This window comes from Heterocephalus glaber, unplaced genomic scaffold, assembly GCF_053883595.1.
Source record: "Heterocephalus glaber isolate CG9 unplaced genomic scaffold, H.glaber_assembly_v1.0 deba00001720, whole genome shotgun sequence".
NCBI lineage: Eukaryota > Metazoa > Chordata > Mammalia > Rodentia > Bathyergidae > Heterocephalus > Heterocephalus glaber.
This window is the reverse complement of record NW_028258433.1, coordinates 7,789,410-7,806,865: the sequence shown is the minus strand read 5'-3', so window position 1 is coordinate 7,806,865 and position 17,456 is coordinate 7,789,410. Positions and strand designations below refer to the sequence as shown.

Genomic DNA, 17,456 nt, shown 5'->3' with positions numbered 1-17,456 from the left:
AAAATCATTAGATCATGGCAATAACATAATTTTTCTCTTCCCATTGCATTATTAACCAACTGAATAGAAAAAAAGAGAAACAAATAAAAAAGTTCATGATTTATAGTAGCAATCAGTCCCTAATAAACTGCATCCAGTTAGATATTTTCTCTCATAAATACTGCCAAGGAAGAAATACAGTGGTATCTCAGTTCATGAACTTAATTCTTTCCACAATTCGGGTTGCAAACCAAATTAGCTGAGAACCGAATCAGATTTCCCCAGAAGGTCAACATTGAACCTAACCATTGAATTTGATTTGGGTTATGGCCAATTAGGTTTGTGACCCGAATTGTGGAATTAAGTTCGTGAATCAAGGTACCACTGAACTTAACTTGGGGATGTTACATTTCAAATATTCAAGTATCAGCAATTTCTTTCTTAAGTATGTCTGAACAACAAAAAGTCCTATTAATTCATGTAACTCTTAACTAAGAAAAATAAATGAGCAAACATGCCTAATAATTTTTGCTAAATTCTCTAATTTTTTTGACATACCATATCAAGATAATTTCTTATTTCAGTCAAAATTATATCAATTATTACAAATTTTAACTTCATAATGGGTATGATTTCATCTAAAGTTTGAGGAAATGAAAGTTACCATGCAACCTTATTAGATAATGGAAAGTTATATAGTATGCATGCTTTTTTTGCATCATGTAAAAATGGTTACACATATCTTGTGTAGTGGAAGTAAACAATAAAACATGTAAATGTGTATGTTTAACCAAGATTCTATTATATTGCAGAAAAGTAAAACAAAACATCAAAAGCCAAAAGGCTGAGGCTTGATATAATTTTATTCTTTGAATAAATAACTTTTAAAGATTTTCTTTTCAAAAATCCACAGAAGCATTGTAACTTTCTTAAATTTCATATGACTGGTTTATCAAAAATTCAGATGATCTAGAGTTGAGAAGGCATCACTAGAGATTGCTGTATCAATATGAATGCTTCAGGCTCTAATTCCAAAATTTACTGAAATAAATGTACATCAGAAATTTTAAATCAGACTTTAATTAGGCAAAGAAACACATAATCTACTAGAGGTGTCCACAAGTTGTATGTCTAATTTTCTTTAAGGGACAGGAAAGTAGTCCCTAGGTGAATAACAATAATTAAACACAATGACAAAAAAATTACACACTTTAATTTTATCAACAGCCAACTGCCCCAAGTTTTAAAAACAGAGGCTGAATTTCTGAACTGTATAGTACTGAAGTTGATACTGTTTCTTTTGGAAAATGTACACAAATGAAAACGACTCTGACACAGCTTTATTTTAAAAAGGAATTTCTAGTAAATATACTATGTATTTTATTTCTAGGTATTTCTACAAATAAAATATCCATTAATAAATACCTTTATTTTGACAAGCAAAATGTATAAAAATTTAAAGTAATTAAAAAATCACAATAGTAAGGATATCTTGTAAGTTTTGTGATTTTATGGGCATAAAATATTCTATTGTATATTCTGATGATCAACTATAATCCTGTATATTTTTAAAGTAGAAAAAATAAAATTCAATTAGTGTTATTGCTTAAATTTCCTTTTCAATCTTACTCCAAAAAGAATGGCTATCATCAAGAAATCAAATAATAAACAAATGTTGGCGAGGCTATACAGGGAAAAGGAGCATTGTTGGTGGGAAGTGGAAAAGAGTACAACCACTATGGAAATCAGTATGGAGATACCTCAAAAAACTAAAACTAGAGATTCCATTTGACCCAGCTATTCTCGCCCGGGTATTTTCTTGAAAGAGTTAAAGTTATCATATCACAGTGATACATGCATATCCATGTTTACAGCAGTACAATTTATAACAGTTAAATATTGGAAACAGTTAAATATTGGAAACAGCCTATTTTCCTATCAACAGATGAATGGATAAAGAAAATGTGGTATTTATACACAGTGGAGTATTACTCTGCCATAATGATAAACTCAAGGCTTTCATAAGTACATGGAGGCACTTTGAGACCATAATTTTAATTGAAATAAATCATCCACACAAGCTTAAATATTATATAATTTTTCTTATATGAGAAACCCAAACTATAGAGACCAAAATAAAAGATAGTTGGAAGATCTTTTTCAAATGGAAAGGGCAACAAGAGATGGAGGGAGGGCAGACGGAAGTGAGGGAAAGGGGATGGAAATGAGGGAAAGAACTGAAGGAAAAAATAGAAACAGAGCTTTTGCAAATGGGGAGGGAAGCAAGAGCTGGAAGGAACAAATAGGGATGGGAGGGCCAGGGGACGAAAAGGAGAGTTAAGACGTGCTATGCACAGGTATCAGCTCTCCAGGATAAATGTAATCATTATATACTGCAAACATGTACTAATAAAATTTTTATTACCAATTTGAAATATTTAGTGACCATCTGATAAAACTTCAGAATTTTACATTTCTTAATTTCTGTTCCATAATTCTATGAGGTAGTTATTAATGAACACTTTATAGATGAAAAACTGAAGCTCAAAGAGTTTTGGAAACTTGCCAAAGCTATACGGATATGAAACTAGAATTCAAGTGTGAGTTTTAAACTTCAAAATATTGCTTAATATTTATTAATTTATGTTAATAACACATCTTATGCAACCAACAATATTTACTTACTTTTATGTTCAAAGTCTCCAAATGTAGACTGAAAATTAGAATCTTAAATACATAAAATATTATAATTAAAATAATTTTTGAAATCCTATATAATAGTATTATTTTCTCCATACTTTAAAACAGAAAATTATCCAAACAATAACTTCTGAAATTTTAGAAAGATAATTTGTTATTATCAAAAATAATTATTACTTAGGCATGCATATCTGCTAACATTCCATAATTCTGTGAAATCATCCACAGAACATTTTTCTTTTTTTTTGCCCATCTTTCATTCTTGCTCAGTAAATTTTTTTTTACAGACCAGTTCTGTGTCAAACACTGTGACATACCAAGAACTTCAACTTGTGAAGCAGAGAGTTGTGGCAGTAAGGTAAAACCATAAAGATATACTGCTGAAAGAGTATGAACTAAATAGAAGTGTTATGGAAGCGGAGAGAAGAAACTAAAACTAAAGTAGTAATACCTAACTTTAATTTTTCACAGTTTAAGGCCTTAAGTATATCTAATGATATCAAGTATATATCTGGAAATTCTGACCTGACCGTGTGGTATTTTTACCTAGGTTAGCCAACGTTTGCTGTTTAAATTTCATTCTGTTTGCTTTTGGTACTTTCTACTGTAGTCATTAAGGTATTCCGTTATTCACCAGAACTGCCAGGATATTACAAAATGCTTGGTTCTAAAATGCTATAGTTTGGATTGTGAATGTCTCCACAATACCCATATGCTAAAAGCTTCACTGCCAGCCTGTGGTGCTTTAGGAGGTAGGTAGGATATAGTGAGAGGAAGTTAGGTCACTGGGGATGCTGCCCTTGAAGGTGATATTGAGATCCCAATTTTTTCCTCTATCTTTTGTTACACAGCCACCAAGAAGGAGAAAGCACAAGGCAATTTTTGGTAATTTTTAGTTACAAAAAGGTAGATGACATTACAACTTCAAAATGAAAGTCACTTTAATGTATGGTCTCAATTGGGACAGGATAGAGATAGAGGAGAAATTTTTAAAATGCAAAGTGACATGAGAGAAATTTTATTCCTCTAGATCTTGAATTACACACCAAAGTTAGAAGAACAGAGAACACTCACAAATCTGGGTCAGGAGTATTTTAAAGATTATTTGTGACATGACTACCATTTTAGTGATTGAGTCTAGATAGCCAAAGTTGAAGTTTAGCATAAAATAATATGGATGATGGAGAACAGAAATAGGATTAACCTCATTTTTGATATAGATGAAAGGGATCTAATACAATACAGAATCACATAGTAATAATTGATTTATAGATTTTACCTTAAACTAAATTAAATATCAACAGACATGATGCTCCTCAAGGGACCAACTGCAAGGTCCTCTTCATTTAAGGGCCCCTTAAATTACTAATACTTCCAGCCAATGTTCAGGTAACTCTGATCATGACACCATAAAATTTACTAAAATTGAAAATTTTAATGACCATTGGTTATTATATACTGTATTTAATGACTGATCCTCAAGAAATACGTAAGGCATTTTGTCTTATCTGCTTTATATGTGTCAATGTACTGCTCAGTAATGTGTATGACAGTATCCTATGAAACACAGATTATTTAGTTGGATAAATATAACTTTTCACCTTTAAAAACGCCAATATGATAGACAACATTTCATATATTTATTGCCTACCCCTCAAAGTCTTTCTTCACTCAAAAGCCAACACACTTAACTGTTTAAGATTTACATTAAGATTCAAAAAGGATAAAAATGCTATTTATGATAGCCCATCCCCTAGTTCTGAAGAGTACCTGTACCTATAGAGTGTTTGACTACAGTTTGGTAACCATTTATTGAATAATGATAATAGAAAAGAACACCATCTGAAAGAAAAATTTCCACTCTTGTTCTCAAGTAAATATTATGATTTGTAGTATCCAGGTAAATCACATAAATCAAATTTTTATGTCGTCTGAAAGGCTGTTAAAAGAGAAGAAAAAGTTCTTCTTGGGCCTCTGTTTAAACTTAAAGAAAAATAGGTGAACATTTATTTACTGACACATGTCAATTATCTCTTCATGAAAGATTTCAAATATTTGATGTTAGTTTTATAAGATTAAATTAGTTAAGATACCAGATTCACCTTTTCTTTTTAAAGACATATTAATAATTAGCCTTATTTTGACAAGATTCAGATTTAATTTTCTTAGGTTTCTTCCTGGATACCTCTTAGAAATGTTTATGAGGGTCTTTCAAGTTATATTGTACATATTTCTACAATAATTTTTAAAAAAAATGTGCTATAATTTTTCACACATTTCTCATTATGTAGCAGTTTTCTGGGGTTTAGAACTTCTCATTTGGATGCAAAATACAAAATCCTATTCAAAGAGAGGAACAGAGGTTTTACCACACCAAACTAAACTGACAAACAGCGCTTGTTTTTTTTTTTAATATATGGTGGGAGGCAAATGTAACTTGCTTTAAGATAATTTTATAGATCTATTACCTAAGAAATGAGAGCACATGATATTTACTTTTTCAAGAAGATATTGAGCCAAAGTTGTATTTTCTTCTAGTTGTCAACATAGGCTCTGTAGCATAGTACAGTACATGCAATGAGGAAAGAATCTTAAATCCTTTTAGTCATCCAATTTTTTTTTTTTTTTTTTTTTTGGTACCAGGGATCAAACTCGGGACCTTGCTCTTGCAAGGCAAGCGGCAGGACTACTGAGCTAAATCCCTGGCCCCATCCATTGATTTTTTCATAGTGCTGCATGTTAGTTTTTTTTCCCTTGAATGTCCTAATGTTTCCATTTTTTTCCCTGAATGCATCAATAATTGCTTACAGAAATAGCAGTGACCTACAGAAGTTAAAAATTCATGTTTGAAAAATTACATAATCGCAAATATTAAAAAGAACAAGTGTAAAGAAAATTGACCACTAAGATGTAAATGAATAAATACAATATAATACAAGACTTTATTAAAATATCTTTGCCAAAAATTGTTTATTCTTTTAAGAATATTAAATTTAAAACTACTTTAAAAATAATCACACTGTAAAATTATTTATATAATTTTCATATTATTTTAATACTATAATTCAGCACATAGTATCAGAAAATAGACTACAAATTAAAAAAATTATTTTTAGTAATTATTGTTAGAAAAAAGGGTTGATAGAATACATTTCTAATATTGCCTAACCAGTTCATATTTATTTCATTGCAGAGTTAATTCTTAAAGCTGAAACAATCACTACATTTTGATGTTCATCTACTTTATAGAACTTCCCTCAGGGAGATTTATGGGAATTGTACCACATCAAGGTCGCAGGATTAAGTGAACAGTGATGACAGTAAACAAGCGTTTTCTCTGTATTCCAAAGGGTTTAACTCAGTTACTTAAAATGCCATAAACGTAAATAAGGGTTCTCTCTCTACAATATATCCATGACAGATGACTGAAAAATACAGCACTCTAGGGATTTCCAACTAAGCAGGCAACCTTTATTACTGACAAACAGCACTAAGCTATTTCTGGGCACAAATATTAAACTGTACATTCCAATGTAATGTGTACAATTTTGGTGTGCATATAATATGGAGCAGTATCATTGTAAACTAATTTATTCTTTTCATTTACAAAAACAAAAATATGTGATTTAAAAAGAGGATTTTGTAGAGAAAAAACTGTTGGAATTCAAATTTCAAAATCATTAAAATATCTTTTCATATTACAATATAATAAGGATATTGTTTAAGATATGCAAATAATATTTAAACAAAACTAAACCAAAACATAAGGTTATGGAACAAAATTCACAGCAAAAATATCCAGAGATTTATCACACTAGCCATAATAATGTATCATATTCAATGATTCCAATAAAGGAATTAGAATCTTAGAATCTTCCAAAGTACAGCTTAAAAAATATTTTTTACAGTTTGTTACTGCGTATTTTTAGTAACAGTCAAATTAAGAACTAAGGGGCTATGATAACCTCACTTCAACACCAGGCACTTGTTCTAAATGATAAAAAATTTTAAAAGTTATCTCATTTTTAACTCAAGGAGAAGTTTCATTAATGTGGAATCCAAAAAATCCAAGTTCTATTTGCAATCTAATGACCTTTCTCTAGCTGAGAAAATAGTCTAATACTGTGAGATTGGTTATTCTTTGTCTGCATAATTTTATGCATTATCATTTATGTTTTATTTCTAAATGTATTTAATATGTATTTTACAAAGTGTCTTATTTCTGAGAGACTTATTAAAATAACTATACTATAAAATTTTATATATTTTAGGGGGGAAAAGCAGAAGAAATGATGCTGGCAATTAACTGAGTTAGAGAGGTTGAATAAACAGCCTAATCATCTTCACAAACAAATAACAGATATCTTTGCTTCTGACCCAATCACTATTGATCTACATCTCCTAGTTTTTCTAAATATTATTTTACCAATGTGGTCTATATCACAGTTCTACTAGGGAAAATAGATTTTGACAGCCTTTTAAGCTCTGTCAGCTTGCAATATATTTTTTACTTTTCTTCATCTGTATCTGCATTTTATTTTGTTTTAAGGAAAGTGAACTTTGAGATTCTTTAAAGGTTCTTGCTGAATCTGACATGTTACGTTACCTAGGTCCTTATCTGGGGTCTTCTAATAGCTGCCCAGGCTATTCCTCTTATTTACTGAAAACTCAGAAGATGCTTTTGCTTATAGTTTCCATCTCAAATACATATTGAAATTATCTTGGGTGATTCAACATAAGTGCCAAAAGAAGATTTCATTCTTTCAGTTTATTTCCTATTTACCATTATCTTTAACTGACTCTTCTCTACTTAATCACTTTCATGACAACATTCTGGACATGTCAATAGTGGATTGCTGTATTTCTAAAATCTTAAAATTCTCGTGCAGCTTCCCATCTTTCAGCTCACTGACAATGTTTTCTTTACTCCTTTATTTTCTGTCTATCAATCCCCGTCTCTTCTTACTTACCTTCATTAACTATCTCAGACTAAGTAAATACTATATGGCTTTCTTTGACCATTTTCTTACTTGTATTTTAATATCCTTGCTCCTTTGCCTTGGATAAACTACCCAATAAAACATAACCCAGGCAGAATCAATTTTTTAACTATTTTCAGAGCTTATGCAAATATATCATATCCTCTAGATGCACTGCTGGCAGATAATTTGTATATATGGGTTGTATGAACAGAGGGAAGAATGAGTGAAAGAAAAAAAAATTAAAAAATGCTCCCTAAACACTTTTTTTTCCTAAACACTTTTTAATGGGAGAAGGTAAGAGATGGAATTTGTTGAGGATCAGAAAAGCATATTTTGGAAATATCTAAGAAGGTTATTACAAGTGTAAGTAGTGATCTAAAGTCATTTGGATCTCTATTTTTTAACATGTTGGTACAAATTTTCACTAGAAAATGCCACAGACAATGCAAATTTAATATAATAATTTTCCTCCTCTATACTGTTCCTTTTGTTTCTCAATTTCAAGACTGTCATCACCATTCCTGCAATAAATGATGACAGCAACTTGTTGAACATCCTTGATTTTTCCCTGCTCAATCACATAGTGAGTCATAAAGATTCTACTTTAGATTTATGCTTTCTATCTATTAGAGCAGTTAGAATTAGTAACCTCAATGAGTTAGAACATCATGAGTTGAATGTCAGGTTCATATTCTCAGAGAGCATGAGAACTGCCCCATGATTCCTGTATCTTTGAAACAGATTGATAATTTAGGATGGCTGTAGAAAAGATGTGGGCCAGGGAATCCAAATGGGTCAAAAAAAATAAGCAAGATTTCTATCCCACTCTATGCCAACACCTCCAGAACAAGCAAGATGTTGAATCCAGGAGACATGATACTTCCCTTATCTTCTCAACAGACAAAATGGGAATTTCTTCTAAATAGTAGCTGAACTGGCCTGCAAGGGAGTATGGACATGGAGAATTTTGGGGGTCAAGAGTAAACTAATTGAAGTAACAAGGGGCTGGGTAATTTATTCCAAGACTGGGAATGTAACATAAGAAAGTAATGCTTAAAGTGATGGATACATCTATTCTCAGTAAAATGGCCAGAATTATCTGTCTGTCTATCTGTCTCTGTCTGTCTGCATGTCTGTCTATCTATCTAACCATTGTGGCCAGAACACAGACATATCTTCAAGCACAAATGAGTCTTAGTGTCAAAAGTGAAATGAACATAGCTGGGCTTTACACTAGTGAAATAGACTATCTGCCAAGTTTTGGAGTGTGTATATACATACAGAAGGGGGGCACTATCATAGAAGGGAACAAGAGCAAATTAAATTTGACTTACAGAAGTAGCTAAGTATGGTGGCTGCTTTTTGTACCTATTTAGAAGGTTCAGTGAGTTTTTTAAAGTATGGAAAATAGAAATGGAGCTAGAAAATAAAAGTGATTATAAGAGAATATTAGGTCTACCTGATCACTGGATACTTTGCATTGTAGTCCTTAATCTATGTTATTTTATGATTCTGTTTTAATGCTTATTTGATGTTTTTTTAAATTTGATGTTATTTTTAACTTTTTTGACTTTAGTTATTTTGATTTTGAATTCTTCAGATAGTAAATGTGTATGTTTGGGAAGTGGAGCATATCAGGTTGAAATTCAAAAAACATGTCTTCTCCTTTGAATCTGTTATATTAATTTACATACTTCTCATTAAAGTATAACATAGCATTCTATGAAGCTTCATAGCCATTAAAATATGAGCTACTATGCCAATATATTTAATTTAGTGGAAGTTGTCTTGTTTTTGCTGGGTTTTGGAGGACTCACCTTAGATCTTACAGAGTTACTAATTGTAAACAATTAATATATTGTTTAGTCTAACCCAGGTACTATCAGCATACTTAGTAACACACCTTGTAACAGTAATTTCACTGAGTGTTGAAACATTCTCAATTAAATTCTTGACATTTTAAACTACCTGAAAATTGCTAGGAAAAATTTGTCTTTTTCTCTGAATAATTCATATTCATAGTACATTTTTCCACTTCCATGTCTTATTTGTAGGAAAAGGTAATCCAGTTTATGTAATTTAGGTATATCAGTGTTTGCATAGAATAACAATTTGAGTTATAATTTATTTAAATTTAATACAACAAAAAACACGACTACAATTCTCCATAATAAAAATTAATGAATAGTTTGGTAGGTTGAGTTATCTATACATCTTCTCTAGGCCTTTTAGTTTTAAAATTTTGTTAGCTTACATACAATCAATTTCATTCTCTTTTACTGAGTTTTAATAATCTTAATAAATATGTATAGTCCATAAAACCACTACCACAATCAAAATACACACCATCTTATCATCCCCCCAAACTCGTTTTTATCACCCCTTTCTAGTTCATTCTTCTCTTAATCGTTAACTCCTAGAAACCACTGATATATTTGTCTGTTATTTTGCTTTTGATAGAATCCCATACAAATGGAATCATACAGTGTATGGTCTTTTGAATCTTGCTTTTGTTTGGCAGAATGCATTTGAGATTCATCTAGGCTGAAACGGTCCATTTTTTTATTCTATTGTATGGGTGTGTATTTTTTCTATTTATCCATTCACCACTTGAGGAAATTTTGGAATGTTTTCAGTTTTTGACAATAACTGGATCTGCTATAAACATTCATAGATAAGTTTCTGTGTAAACTTAAATTTTCACTTAACACCTAGAAATAGAATTTCTCAGTCATAGTAAAGTACATGTTTTTTAATAAAAGGCAAGCAATTTTCAAAACTGAAACAGATATTATACTTGATCTTAGCCAAAAGGCCAAGAAGCAATGCAATTTTCTAAAAAAGGTTGTATCAGTGTGTTTTTCCACCAGCAACAAATGAAAGCTCCAGTGTCTTCACTTTTTTTCTAGTTCTTGCACTGTCAGATTTACGTTTTATTTTAATTTAGTCATTGTAATAAATGGGTAGGCATAAGTTATGGTTTTAACTTGAATTTCCTTAATAGCTAAGCATATAGGGCATTTTTAGGTGCTTATTTTCTATCTCAATTTCTGAAATATGTGATCAGACGTCATGAAGCCTTTTTTATTTACGTTTGTTTCTTACTAAATTTGGAAGGTATGTTATATATTTTGGATACCAACCTTTGTATAATATGGGGTTTGCAAATACTTTTCCCAGTCTGTGCTTTCCTAGTCTGAGATAATGTGGCACTCTTTCAATAGACTCTTTCACAGAAAAAAAAGTTTTTAATGTAGATGTTCATTCTGAGATTTATTTCTTTTATGCATCAGACTTTTGGTGGTCTGACTACCATACTAACTTTGCTGAATACAAGCAAGTTCATGAAGATTTTCTCCTATATTTTTTCTGGAAGTCTCATAGTTTTACATTTTATATTTCAATCTGTAATGTTCCAAGTTAAGTTATCTCTCAGAAGTTGTGATGGTTAATCACGATTGATCTGAAAACTGTAAGAAATTAGGCACATCTCACAGGATGACTGTGAGGGTGGTTGCAGAGAAGAGTGGCAGCAAACAGACAGGGGAGATCTACTATGAGTGGGCAGCACCATAAAGTAGGGTGGGAGCCAAGACAAACAAAACTGCAAGATAGAGAAAGCCAGATAGCACAGACCCTGTCGCTCTCTCTGCTTCCTTGCTGCTATGAAGAGAGCAGCTTTCTTCTGCTATGCTATTTCTGCCAGGATATTTGGCCTCATCATAGGCCCAGAAACAATGAAGTTAGCTGACCAAGGGCTTAGATCTCTGAAAACTGTAATGCAAAATAAATCTTTCCTCCTTTAGAAGTTGTCATAGGTGTTTGTCTCAGGGATAAGAACAAATGGGTCAAAGATAGGTCAAGTTGCAATTATTTTTTTTTATTCATTAAGTTTGTTGGTACATATTAGGTATACAAAATGATGACATTCATTATTGGGAATCTGTACCTTTACGTGATATATCTTGGTTCTTATTTTTTCCCTGCCCTCCCTTCAAACCCTCCCCCTCCCTATATACAAAGACTGTTTCTTTTTTTCACTTTTCTAGTATTTGTTCCTTTCCCTTCTTTCCTTTCCCATACACCTCCCAATTCCCCTCCCCTTTGGACCTTTTCTTCCTATTTCACATTATCTAGTATACATTTTGATCCTTATTTACACTTTCAGTTTCTCACATCAGAGAAACTATTGGGTATTTACACATGTGTATCCTATTTATTTCACTTCAGAGTATGGCCTCAATGTGCATCCATTTAGCTATAAATGTGTCTAGTTTCTCATTCTTTATAGCTGAACAATATCAATTTTATAAAAATAAAACCCACATCTTCTTTATTCAGTCTCCAGTTGATGGGCAATGGGATGTTTCCAAGGTTTAGCTATTACAAAGTGTGCTGCTATAAACATGGGTGCACATATATCACTGTGGTATGATTCTTTTAATTCTTTTTGGAAGATACTCAGCAAGAGATTAGCTGGGTCAAATGGGAACTCTAAACCGAGCTTTTTGAGGTATATTCATAGTGATTTCCACAGTGTTTGCACCAGTCTACAATTCCACCACTAGTGGAGCAGGGTTCCTTTTTCCCCACAGCCCTGACAGCATTTGTTATTGGTTGATTTCTTGATAGCAGCCATACCTTCTGGAGAGAGGTGGAATCTCATTATTGTTTTCATTTGCATCTCTCAAATGACCAGTGATGATGAACTTTTTTTGTATGTTTATTTACTGTTTCTACTTCTTTGTCTTAGAAACGTCTGTTCATTTCACATTCAAATTTTTGGATTGGGTCTTTAAATTTGGGAGGTCTGATTTTTTGAAGTTCTTTATATATTCTAGAAAGTAGACCTTTGTCTGAGGAACAGCTCATAAAAATTTTTTCCCACATAGTGGGTTGTCTCTTCACACTGTTGGTTTCTCTTGCGGTGCAGAAGCTTTTCAGTAAGATGAGATCTGAATTGTTGATTTTTTGTGATAGTTCACGTGCAACTGAAGTTCGGTTCATGAAATCTTTTCCCATACTAATGTCTTCAAGAGTTCTACGTAACCTCTCTCCCAGGCAGTTTAGTGTTTCTGTTTTAATATTTAGATCTTTGATCCATTTCCATTTTAGTTTAGTGCATGGTGAGAAATATAGATCTAGTTTTAATCTTTAGCAACGTGAAATCCAGTTTTTCCAGCACCAATTATTAAAGAGCTATCTTTCTTCCAGTGAAGGTGTTTGGCTCCTTTGTCAAAGATGAGGTAGCTGAGTATGTCTGGAGTTGTTTCTGCATCTTCTAATCTTTTCCACTGATCCTCAGGTCTGTTTCTTTGCCAGTACCATGCTGTTTTTATCATACTATCTTTGTAGTTAGTTTCAAGTTGGGGATTGTGATACCCCCACCTTGTTTTTGTTGCCTAGAATTGCTTTTGCTATTCTAGGTCTCTTCTTATTCTAACGGCATTTTTAGATTGTTTTCTCAAGGTTTGTAAAGTATGCTGCTGGAATTTCATTTGGGATTGCATTGAATCTATACAGCAGTATGAAAATGTAAGTATGGCCATTTTCACTATATTGGTTCCTACCGAGGAGCAAGGGATGTCTTTCTATTTTCTAATACTTCTTCAATCTCTTTTTTTCAGAGTGCTACAGTTTTCAGAGTAAAGGTCTTTGATTTCTTTCATTAGGTTGATTCCTAGGTATTTCATTTTTGGATGCTATTGTGGAATTTTTTCTCCGGTTCCTCTTGCAGTGGGTCTGTTTTATGTGTAAAGGAAAGCTACTGATTTTTGTGTGTTGACCTTGTATCCAGCTATTCTACTGAATTTGGTTATTAAGTCTAGAAGACTTTTGGTGGAGTTCTTGGGGTCTTTTATATAGAGTATGATGTCATGCTCAAATAATGACAATGTAACTTTTTCATTTCCTATCTTTATTCCTTTTATTTCTCTTTTCTAAAAGCTGTGGCTGATGTTTTCAAAACTATATTGAACAGGAGTGGCAATAGTGCACATGCATGACTTGTTCCTAATTTTAGCATGAAGGCTTTCAGTTTTTGACTATTTAGAATGATGTTGGCTGTTGGCTTTTCATAGATGGCTTCTATCAGGTTGAGATACAGACTGTCTATTCCAAATTTCTGCAGGGTATTTTTTTTTTTTATCACAAATGGATGGTGGATTTTGTGAAATACTTTTTCTGCATCTATTGAGATGATCATATGTTTTTTGTCCTTCTCTCTGTTAACATAGTCTATTACAACTTTTATAAAATTCTTTTATTGGTACATTTTAGGTATACAACACAATTACATTTCTCAGATAACGTTTTTTTTTGGGGGGGTACAGGGGTTCGAACTCGGGTCCTTGCACTTGAAAGGCAGGCACCGGAACCACTGAGCTAAATCCCCGGCCCCACAATTACATTTCTCACTGGGAATTGTACCTTTACATAATGCATCTTGGTTCTTATTTTTTCCCCATTCCTAGCCCTCCCTTCACGCGCTCCACCCTTCCCTATTCACAAAGACTTTATTTCCAGTTTTTCCATTTCTTATCATTTTTCCTTTCCCTTCTTTCCTTTCCACTGCCCCTCCCACTACCCCTGCCACTTTGGACCTTTTCTTCCTATTTTGTATTATCAATTATTCATTCTAATCATTGGTACATTTTAGGTATACAATATAATGACATTCATCATTGGAAATTTGCACCTTTACATAATCTCTCTTGGTTCTTATTTTTCACCCTTGCGGAGCCCTCCCTTCAACCCCTCCAGTCCTCCCTATTTACAAAGATTTTGTTCCTACTTTTCCATTTTCTCATATTAATCCCATTCCCTTCTATCCTTTCCCTTAGCCCTCCCACTTCCTTCCCCTTTGCCCCTTTTCTTCCTATTTCACAATACCTATTATACATTTTAGTCCTTATTTACACTTTCAGTTTCTCACACCAGCAAAACTGTTTTGGATGCTATTGTGAAAGGAACTGTTTGCCCTATTTCTCTCTCAGTGAGTCTGTCTTTCGTATAGAGGAGAGCTATTGATTTTTGTGTGTTGACCTTATAACCAGCTACTTGACTGAATTTGGTTATTAAGTCTAGAAGACTTTTGGTGGAGTTCTTGGGGTCTTCTATATAGAGTATCATATCATCAGCAAATAATGACAATTTGACTTCTTCATTTCCTATCTTTATTCCTTTTATTTCTTTCTCTTGTCTAATTGCCGTGGCTAATGTTTCCAGAACTATATTGAACAAGAGTGGTTATAGTGGACATCGTTGTCTTGTTACAGATTTTATTGTGAAGGGTTTCAGTTTTTGAAGATTTAGTATGATATTGGCTGTTGGTTTTTCACAGATGGCTTCTATCAGTTTGAGTTAGAGACCATCTATTCCAATTTTATGTAGGGTTTTTATCATAAATGCATGTTGGATTTTGTCAAATGCTTTTTCTGCATCTAAGGAGATAATCATATGGTTTTTGTCCTTCGCTCTATTGATATAGTGTATTACATTGATTGATTTGCATATATTGAGCCATCCCTGCATCCCTGGGATGAATCCCACTTGATCAGGGTGTATGATCTTCTTGATGATCTTCTGCATTGTTTGCCATTATCTTATTAAGGATTTTTGCATCTATGTTCATTAATGAGATTGGCCTATAGTTCTCTTTTTCAATTGGGTCTTTCTTTGCTTTGGGGAATCAAGGTGATGCTTGCTTCCAGGAATGAATTTGGGAGTATTGCTTCCCTTTCAATTTCACTGAAGAGTTTAAACAGTAGTGGCAGCAGTTCCTCTCTAAATGTCTTGTAGAATTTAGGAGTTAAGCCATCAGGGCCTGGGCTTTTCTTTGTTGATAAGTTTTTCATTACGCTTTCAATTTCATTGGTTGATATTGGGTCTTCTTGCCTTGATGGTTTGTGTTGAGAAGTCTGCTGTGATTCTGATGGGCTTTCCTTTGTATGTGATTTGTTTCTTTTCTCTGACTGCTTGGAGAACTTTGTTCTTCTGTTGAGTTTCTGGAATCTTAACAATTATATGCCTATGTGTAGTTTTTTTCGATCAAGGCTATTTGGAGTCCTATATGCCTCACTTATCTGTATGTCAAGCTCTTTTCCCCTGCTTGGAAAGTTTTCTGCCATTATTTCTGTGAAGAGTTTTTTTATGTCATCTCCACTCTCTCCTGTTTCTTCATTGACTCCAATCCGTCTTATGTTATTCTTCTTTGCATCATCTGGCAGCTGCTGGAGTGATTCTCATGTTCCCTTATAATTTTGAAGCAATTTTTCTTTTCCTGGTCACTAATTGCAATCTTATCTTCTATATCTGAAATTCTGTCCTCACATTGGCTCATTCTGCTGTGTACACTTTCAATGGAGTTTTTCATGTTCTGGAAATCTATTTGCATCTGTTTTATGGATTCCATTTGTTTCTTATGTTGGGATTCCATCATGTTCCTCTGCCCCTCTCTAGATTTATTAATCATGTCTTGCACTAGGGGCACAATTTCTCCTGTTATCTGAGAAATTATTTCTGATTTCATTTTTTCCAGATCCCCTTTTGTTGCCAGTTCAGTGGGTTCAGGTGGTTGAGTATCAGAGTGTTCCATCTCATTTCCCTTTGGGGTTGCTGTAGGTGATCTGGAAGTCTGGTTTTGAGACTTATTTATGTGTTTTCTCATTTTGACTGGGGATGGGGCTGTTGGCGCCTGCATGGATTACCTCCTCTGAGCTGGGAAAGGTGGGACAGGGGCGGGGAGCAGCGGTAGGGATAGTTTCCCAAAAGCCCTTTCCTCTGGGCTGGGAGCAGCAGGAGGGATGGTGGCCAGGAAGCCCCTTCCTCTGGACCAGGAGCAGAGGGACTGCAGCTCAGAAGCCCCTACCTCTGGGCCGGAAGTGGCAGGAGGGATGGTGGCCCGGAAGTCCCTTCCTCTGGGCTGGGAGCACCAGGAGGGATGGTGGCTGGGAAGCCCCTACCTCTGGACCAGGAGCAATGGGACTCAGTACTGTGGTCTGGTGGTCCAGTGTCTTCTGAGTCTTTGTAGTGTGGAACCAGGTGGCTGTACAGAGGAGTGGGGGCGGGGAGGGGGGTTGTCTAGTGGATTGTTGCCAGGGCGTGGGCTGATTCAGCATGTTCCCGGAGACTCCAGACCTCAGTAGGGCGTGCACAGACCTGCCTGTCTGCAGCAGGCTGATTCCGCCTCTATTACAATTATTGACTTGTGCATGTTGAAGCATCCCTGCATCCCTGAGATAAATCCCACTCTGTCAGGGTGTATGATCTTCTTGATGATCTTCTGAATTCTGTTTGCTAGTATCTTATTGAGGATTTTTGCATCTATTTTCAGCAGGGAGATTGGCCTATAGTTCTCTTTTTTGGTTGGATTTTTCTCTGCTTGGGGGATCAAGGTGATGCTTGGTTCCAGGAATGAATTTGGGAGTACTGATTCCTTTTCAATTTAATTGAAGACTTTAAACAGTAGTGTCAATAGATGTTCTTTAAATGTCTATCTGTGCATTTACCAGCCAGAAGGAGACGCAAGCAAATGCAAGATGATGGTGGCCTGTTCACAAAATTGGCAGTACACAGACTATTTCTGCTGAGACTGGACTTTAGAAAGACAAGGGCAAACACAGGAAGCCTCTTTAAGATGCAGCTGGAATTCATCAAGTGGGAATTGGACTGGCTTTGACCAAAGTGACCAAAAATAATAGTAAGAAGTAGTCAAATGCTGGGTATATTTTGTTGCAAAGTCATTACGATTCAAAGAATGGTTTGAGTTGAAATGCATGAAGAGTAGTAAAGGTT

The 17,456-nt window shown here is 34.0% G+C and overlaps 1 protein-coding gene and 1 pseudogene across 7 annotated transcripts in view; both read right to left on the bottom strand.

Annotated features, from left to right (window-relative positions):
- Nbea (neurobeachin) overlaps positions 1–17,456 on the bottom strand; it is a 702,149-nt gene that overhangs the window by 291,184 nt on the left and 393,509 nt on the right. The gene's annotated exons all lie outside the window — the stretch shown is intronic.
- Positions 10,379–10,488, bottom strand: LOC147821707 (U2 spliceosomal RNA; annotated as a pseudogene).